Source organism: Triticum aestivum, chromosome 1B (assembly GCF_018294505.1).
Source record: "Triticum aestivum cultivar Chinese Spring chromosome 1B, IWGSC CS RefSeq v2.1, whole genome shotgun sequence".
Lineage (NCBI taxonomy): Eukaryota > Viridiplantae > Streptophyta > Magnoliopsida > Poales > Poaceae > Triticum > Triticum aestivum.
In genome coordinates, this window is record NC_057795.1 from 665,050,160 (window position 1) to 665,058,340 (window position 8,181).

Below are 8,181 nucleotides of genomic sequence, written 5' to 3' on the forward strand. Positions count from 1 at the left end.
TACGTTCGGCTCACCAATGATATGGATGCCTTCCATGCATGGCACCCCACCCTATTAAATAGCCAACCTCCCAACCCCATTTTGCATAGCCAGACGATGTGGGACTAATCACTAAGTGGACAAGCCCCACGGGAGAAAATGATTGGCGCAAGCAAGAAGAAGTTTTGTAGAGTATTGGGCCTTGTTTAGTTGCATAATATGGAGGTAGTCAGCCCACATGAGTAATTGTGTTGTCCATGACTCGCACAAGGTCACACACGACACTTAGATGATCCTTAGGGGCACGACTATGTGCGGCCTATTGCAAAACTAAACAATATCTTGCCTGAAGTGCATACGAAATAGGACAGCCCAGCAAGCAGGAGGACCATAGGCCTTAAGTGTTGGGTTTTCTTGTTTTTTTTTTGCCATTTTTGTATTCAGCTTTTGCTGTCTCTTTTTACTTCCATTTTTATTATTTTCCACAGTTGTGCCATTCTTATTCACAACTTATGTCGTTATATGTCCACCACTTTCGTTCCCACCAACTGTTGAACTACCGACCCACTAAAATCACTAGTACAATGCTCGTGCATTGCTACGGGCAACATGAATCAAATAATCACAATTTAGCAATTGCATCAACTCATAAGTGAAAGGGATATTTATGGTTGTTCTTTACGGAGGGGCAAGTCCTATGTGGCCTCTCCGTTAATTTTTGGGTCATGAGCATGGCAGATTGGATGGAAAGAGGATATATCATGTAAGCAAACAAACATTGAAGATTCTGAGTTTGGCTATGTTAGCACGAACTTTTCAATTCGAAATCAAATTCACTTTCGTGAAGAACACTTCTCCCTCAAACTGGTTTTGATCCCGCTTCTGTAGTATCTATGCAGTTTTTGAACGGAGCCTCACACATCGCTCGTGACCGATCAACTCGACTTGACTTATTATGGCATGCACTTGTCTAGTTGTCTTGCACGACCAAAGATCTAAATAGTATATCGGTTTCGCCATGTCTTCAGCAAATGGTTTCTTTTTTCAGGAGTCTCAGGTTAGTTTTCATAACGTGCAAGTTTAGTTAGCCCGAAGCGTAGATTCCACTTTTATGGAAAAAAAGTGTAAGCAACTTGAAAAGTGGAATTTGAACTTATTTACATAGTGCAAAATCATTTTTTATGAAAATATTGGTACTTAAGATGAAAAACAATCTATATGAGCATATCAATGCCTAGTATTGAAACGTGTGTACTAGGCTTGCTGAATTTACAGCGTTCTATTGTATCAATCACTCCTCCAACCCTCTATTCAAACTTACACACATTATTACTGCAACACAAAGTAACAAATCAGTTCCTTGTGAAGGCATATGTACACATTGGTGAGATAACAAATTTTATCCCTAACCACGAGCAAAAACGCCTCATGTAATGAACTCCACCCAAATCTACATACTAGCGTGAAAAAAAACATTATGACTTGTTACCACACCTTGCTTGTGATCAAAGTATAATAGGAAATCGTACATCACGTGGACAGATGTGTGGTGTACTTCGATAAAGCAATAGGGACCATAGTAATTCTTTTTTAGAACATATTCAAGAGAAGTTCAGTTTTGCTCAAGCAAGGTATGTACTGAAATGTTACTCACATACTTATTCCTCGTGTTCAATACTTTATCCATCCCGTCGTCCTACCAGATGTATAAAGTTGTGCACAATATGTCAAAAGGGGATGGTTGTTTGTAATTAGGTTGTCACTGTGTATAAGACATACAAGACAATCATTGGCCTACGGGATAAACCAAATATTTGCAAATAAAGTGTAAAAGGAAGAGATATTTCTAACCATAATGCAAGAAGCCATTTAAGTACACACGTGTGGGGTGACCAGGTGGTGTGGTGGTGGCATATTTTTATTTTAATCTCATTGTAACTTCATGGGGGGGCGGGGATTGTTTCTTTGTGTGTGCCACACACAACTAGCAAGTATATGTTTGCTTCATAGATGTGTCCTTAGTTTGTTCCCATATTTCAAGCCGGATAAGATTTTGTTTCCTAAATTGGTTAAGAAAAAAATGGAAATAACTAACAAAATGAAACAAAAAACATCATCTTAGGGAAGATCCACCCCCTCCACTCGCAGAAGGCCACACCCTTCCACACACACACATGACCGCATCATCTAATCCGAGATCTGTCTTCCCCATATCCTCACAGAAGATTACATTGTAACGTGCAAGTTCTATCCTAAGGTCCACTATCTCTAGGATGATGACAAATTTTATATCCGCCCCTCCACTTGAGACATAACGGAACCCTCCCCAGCATCCGGCATCAAACACACATGTAAGAAAAGGGACGGGTGGGATTTGGGCCTTTCCCGAGGTCACGCGAGAGCCACAATGCATGAGCTCTCGATCCCCTTTAGCTTCCCTTGTGCATCGCCATTCGACGGTCCCGCGCTCTTTTTGGCATCTCTAGTGACTGAGCCTATAATTTCGTATTAAACCAAACTTTGTATTAGTAACTTTTTGTGTTTATATATATCCTTTTTGAATCGGCTTTCAATTTATACCGAAAAGACAATCGCCCTTTACAAAAAATCCATTCAGACTACTACGCATTGCATCCATTTCGCTATGTATGCCAGGGGTAATTTGACTTTCTGCTAGCCTGTGAGCTTGGAGCATTTGGTTGATTGTCATATCTTCCATTGATCAAGCTTTGGGTTTGTATTTTGCCTTATTGATACCCTCTCGCTATGTTGAAGATGTGAAGCTGGATATTTTGGCATCATATGACCATGAATCATCTCATCGGATTTGGATGTGTTCTCTGTAGAAGAATGCATATAATGGCCAAAATCAACTGAGTTATTCTGCATTTGATTGAGATGAAAACCAGTTTTATCTGGCATGCAAGCATAGAAATCATGTAATTGGTTTATTTGCATTGTTTCTCTTTGAGAAAACTCAAAGAGTTGCCCACAACCGTCCGTAAGATTAGCACACTGGTTTGGAATCTGGCTGATAGAACAGTTGAGGTCGAAAGTCAATCCGTTTGATACACAATTTGCTTGCATTGGATTGAATGAATCGGAAGTAGAGCTACTAATGCCCCCCAATGGCATGCCCTGCGTTGGGCTCACCAAGTATATGGATGCCTTCCATGCGTGGCACCCCACCCTAATAAATAGCCAAGCTCCCGACCCCATTTTGTGTAGCCAAGTGATGTGGGACTAATCACTAAATGGACAAGCCCAACGCGAGAGAATGATTGGCGTGGGCAAGAAGAAAATGTTTTGTAGAGTATTGGGCCTTGTGTAGTTGCAGAATGTGGAGGTAGTCAGCCAACAGGAGTAACTGAGTTGTTCCTGACTCGGACAAGGCCACACACGACACTTGGATGGCCCTTAGGAGCGCAACTATGTGTCTCCTATTGCGTGACCAAACAAAATCTTGCCTGAAGTGCCTACAAAATGGGACAGCCCAAGACGCAGGTGGACCATAGGCCTTAAGCACTGGGGTTTTTATTTTATTTTTTGCCATTTTTGTTTTCAGTTTTTGCATTCTCTTTTTACTTCCTTTTTATTTTATTCTCAGTTGTGCCATTCTTATTCACAATTTATGTCATTATATGTCCACCCCTTTCGATTTTCCACCAACTACTAAACTACCGACCCACTATAATCAATAGGACAATGCTCGTGCATTGCTAGGGGCAACAGGAATCAAACAATCACAATTTAGCAATTGCTTCGACCCATAAGTGAAAGGGATATTTATAGTTGTTCTTTGGAGGGGGATAGTCTGAAGTGGCCTCTCCATTGATATTTGGGTGATAAGCATGGCAGATTGGGAGAAAGAGGATATGTCACATTAGCAAACAAACATTAAAGATTCTGAGTTTGGCTATATCTGCACGGACTTTTCAATTCGACCTTCAAATTAACTTTCGTGTACTACACTTCTCCCCCAAACTGGTTTTGATCCCGCTTTTGTAGTCTCTATTCAGTTTTTGAACGGAGCCTCACACACCACACATGGCCGATCAACTGGACTTGACTAATTATTGTTGGCGCTTGTCTAGCCGTCTTGCATGACCTGAGAACTAGATAATATATTGGTATTGCCAAGATCTAAATATATCGGTTTTGCCAATCCTTTTTTGAGAGGCTCGGATTAGTTTTCAAAACATCCACGTTTAGTTAGCCAGAGTTCCACTTCTTTTCAAAAAAAAGTGTCAGCGGCTTAAAAAGTGGATTTTGCACTTTTTTACAAAGTGCAAAATCTCTTTTTTAGAAAACATTGGTACTTAAGATGAAAAATAATCAATTTGAATATAATGCTTAGTAGTGAAGTGTGTGTACTAGGATTACTGATAATTTAGAGCCCACTGTTGTATCCATCGCTCCTCCAACCCTCTTTCCAAACTTAAACACATTATTACACTGGTATGGAGACCTTTATAGGAATAGTTAGTTAGCGGCACGGCAAATCTTTCCAGATGCCGGTGGTATTTCGCCAAAGAGGTAAATACACCGGGAGTCATAAAACTTGCACGTGACGGTCAGTTTGGTGCACAAACTTGCAAAACTAGATTATACCCCGCGCGTTGCTGCGGGAATATGTAGTTCTTATGATTGTATCTTTAAAATAGTAATTTAATTTGGTTGTAAATTTTTGCACCAATGAACTACTATCATGTAATAAAATACTAACAAAAAATGTACAAAAAGAAATCATCCTCCCAGTCCACAACTACTCGTTCTCCGATTTGCTCATGCTATCGCTTGACATGTTGTGGTGGCTGCCAACATACGCTAAGTTTTTGCTGCTTCTGTAGTAAAGCAATATTTGCTTGCGCCCATTACAAATGCTACTTCGGTACTTCCCTACTATACCTGGTCATGCTACGACAACTACACAGGATGAACGTTCAGTACATGTGTACCTCGACCTCGATGTAGTCCCCTATATAACTGACTGAGCTCTGACATCTCTCCCATGAGCTGTGACCCTAACACACATGGCCAACAACATCCCCACGCAAATCATCAGCAGGTCTGGGCGCATGAGAATAAAAGAAATGACAAAGAGTTGATGGAGTCTTCATATTACATAGCAGACTATGTTCGCTATTACAATGGCGCTAAAACACAACTAATTTCATAGAGTAGCATTTGGTAGTTGGATCAATTAATAACACATCAACTACACATCTAATTAAGCTCGTTGAATTGCACAGAACATCAGACTGAAATACGTAATAATTTTATTTCTACTGTCATCTAAGGATTGTGAACTGCATGGATTGCACTTGGACTGGCAAAACCTATAAGATTTTATGCTACTTTGTTGATGGCGTTCCCATTCATTTATTAAAAAATAAAGAAACTCATACAGAACTAATACATATACCTCTAAAAGAAAATTGCTGCTAGGGAATTGCGTCTCCTCGCCATTATCTGTTGGAAGTTTGCAACGAACCTGGGGCTAACAGTGAGGGTAAGCGAAGGAACTGGCGCCAATAGAATTGATAGAATTGATGATTACCTTGACCAGGACCACGGGTACCACACGTGGTTGGAGGAGGCATCATCGACGGTGAACTCACCTGTCCGAGGGAGACGGTAGGCGACACGGCAGTGACCTGGAGGAGCGAATAAGGGAGATTCGGGCGCCTGTGGGGGCAATTTTTGTTAGGATACGAAGTGGTGGTTAGAACCAAGGGAGAAATTAGAGATGATACCAGAAGGATTTTGTAACGATTTTGACCTGGAGGCCGCCACAGCACGCCCCTTCTCTCTCCCGTCGACCCAGCCGCCACCATGTTTTCAGGCCTTCTCTGTCCCTCACAGTCGCCACCTGATCTATCCTTCTCAATTCTCCTTCTCGATCGTCTGAGCTGCGACATGTAAGGAGCCTAGCGGCTGCCGATTTAGCTTGGACAGGAGAGCAGGAGGGGGCGTCTCACACCATAGGGGGATAAATATTGGGCGAATAAAGAAAACGGAGCGGGCGAATAAAGCCAACCTCCCCTACTCCGGCAGCTCCTCCATCCCACGTTTGGCATGGCGCCTGTTGTGGCTACGACCACGAGGACTTCATTGACATCTCGGAGGATGACATGTCGGCATCCCGGTGGAGAGGAATCGAGCGCACGAATTAGTTGTAATTAGATGTTATTTTCTGATTTGAACAGTGTTGTTCAAATCTGTGCAATATGGATGCCAGCTAGTTTATTATTAATGTAACTAGTGAGGCTACCCGCGCTTTTGCGTGCCTAGAAATTTTTAATCTACAATTTCATATGCTATAATCTATATATTATCATTTTAAATATTTTTAATTCTCAAAATAAACATCATGTACGTCATAATTTTTTTAAAAAATCTTGACCTCATTTAGTTCATCGTAAGGTGTGTACTCATAAATGTTTCTAATTTACAATGAATTATATAGAACCATTAAACATTTCCAATTCAAACGTATGGTCAAAGAATGCATATACTTATGTTGTTGCATTTGCAATGTCTTTGTCTGCCTATAGAACAACATCTTAGGAAAGCTGCAAAAGAAAATTTTGGATTTAGAGTGGAACTTAGCTTTCCAAATCCACTTATAATCACAGCCGGCCAAATCTTTTTCCAAATAGTCATATATAGAGTTAGTTGTGTAACATCACTTAGCTCCCAACGCCCACTCAACCTTGTCAGGGTTAGTAGACAAATTAAGATTATTGATCACATCCGGAATCTCTGTCCACTGCTTGAACAGATCCACGTTCATCCTGCTCCTAAACAGATCACCAGTGTATCTCTCTCGATATTGAGCAACACTGTTGGGTAATTGCATATACAGAAAAGGAGGGGGTATTTTTCACATAAGGGTGTTTGAGCACCCCAGATAAACTGAAAACAAGGATCAATAAAGTTAAAGATCTCTTATGAACAGCCACACAACTGTCCTAGAATGGACAACTACCTTTCTACCGCCATAAAGAGATCTTTAACTTTCATAAGAGATTTCCAGATTGGGGAATACATTAAAAAAATCACCGTATATTAGATAAAATGTTCACCGTATAATGCAATAGGTACAAAAATAAAAAAGTGCACAAATAAGAAGAAAAATCTTAAACATGAAAAAAAGAAAAAACCGAAGCAGAAGAAAAATGAAAAAAAATGACAAAACAAAAAAGTAAAACAGCCAGCGAAGGAAGGACATTTGGGCCGGCCCGTTAATGCCTGCCCTTGGCGAAGGCTCGACTATTTACCGCCCACAGGCAGCAAATAGGAAGCCACCAACCTGTTCGGGCGAAAAAACGAGAAAACGCGTACCCCGTGCGCTTTGGACTAGCCCATTACAGGGAGGGGCGGTACGTTTTCATCCTTTTTTTGTTTCCCTTATATATTTTTTATTTTACTTTTAAAGAAAAAAACGGATTTACAAATTCTAAGTACCAAAAATGTTCGTAAATTTGAAAACTATTTCTGGATTTTTAAATTGAATTTCCAAAATTTCTCAAATTCGAAAATTTCCTGTGTTTCAAAAAGGGTTCCAAATATGGTCATGAATTTGAAGATTGTGTGTGGATTTTAAAAAACGTTAGTGAATATGAAAAATACCCAAATTTAAATTAAATGTTCATGAATTTCAAACTTATACCTGTTTTTCAAAAAACGATCGTGAATTTGAAAATTGTTCCTGGATTTCATAAAATGTTCATGAATTTGAAATTATATTAGTGTGTATGTTCACAAATTTATAAGAAGGTACTAGATTTAAATTAACACGAGTTTGAAAATTGTTTCCATATTTCAAAAATGTTCATCTATTTGTAAAATGTTCATGAATTTAAAAATTGTTCACGTATTTCAAAAAATCTCCCAAATTTAAAGGAGCACTTGCAGGAAATAGGATCCGCAGGCTGGATGCTCATCACTACATATAAAGGATATGCAGGATGGGCTTCATCTTGGCCGCTAGCCTGGCTAGCGAGACTACATCTTGGATTACCACATGAACTCGAGACAGAAATGATAGAACGAATGATCCAAATGCGAATTCGTTGGCAGCGTCCATCATCATATGTACTACTGTATGTTACTAGACAATATCACATGGAAACCAAATTTGACAGAAAACTTCGTGGGAACCACGTTTGAAAGTTTCAAAAAAATGTAAAAAGAATA

The 8,181-nt window shown here is 39.9% G+C and overlaps 1 long non-coding RNA gene across 1 annotated transcript; it reads right to left on the reverse strand.

Moving 5' to 3' along the window:
• Window positions 1–4,855: 4,855 nt before the first annotated feature.
• LOC123099249 (uncharacterized) lies at window positions 4,856–6,090 on the reverse strand. The gene is made up of 4 exons (XR_006448138.1): window positions 5,762–6,090; window positions 5,601–5,667; window positions 5,405–5,473; window positions 4,856–5,049 (listed from the first exon to the last, which is right to left on the reverse strand). It is a non-coding gene; the product is annotated as an uncharacterized lncRNA (long non-coding RNA).
• Between the last annotated feature and the right edge of the window lie 2,091 nt (window positions 6,091–8,181).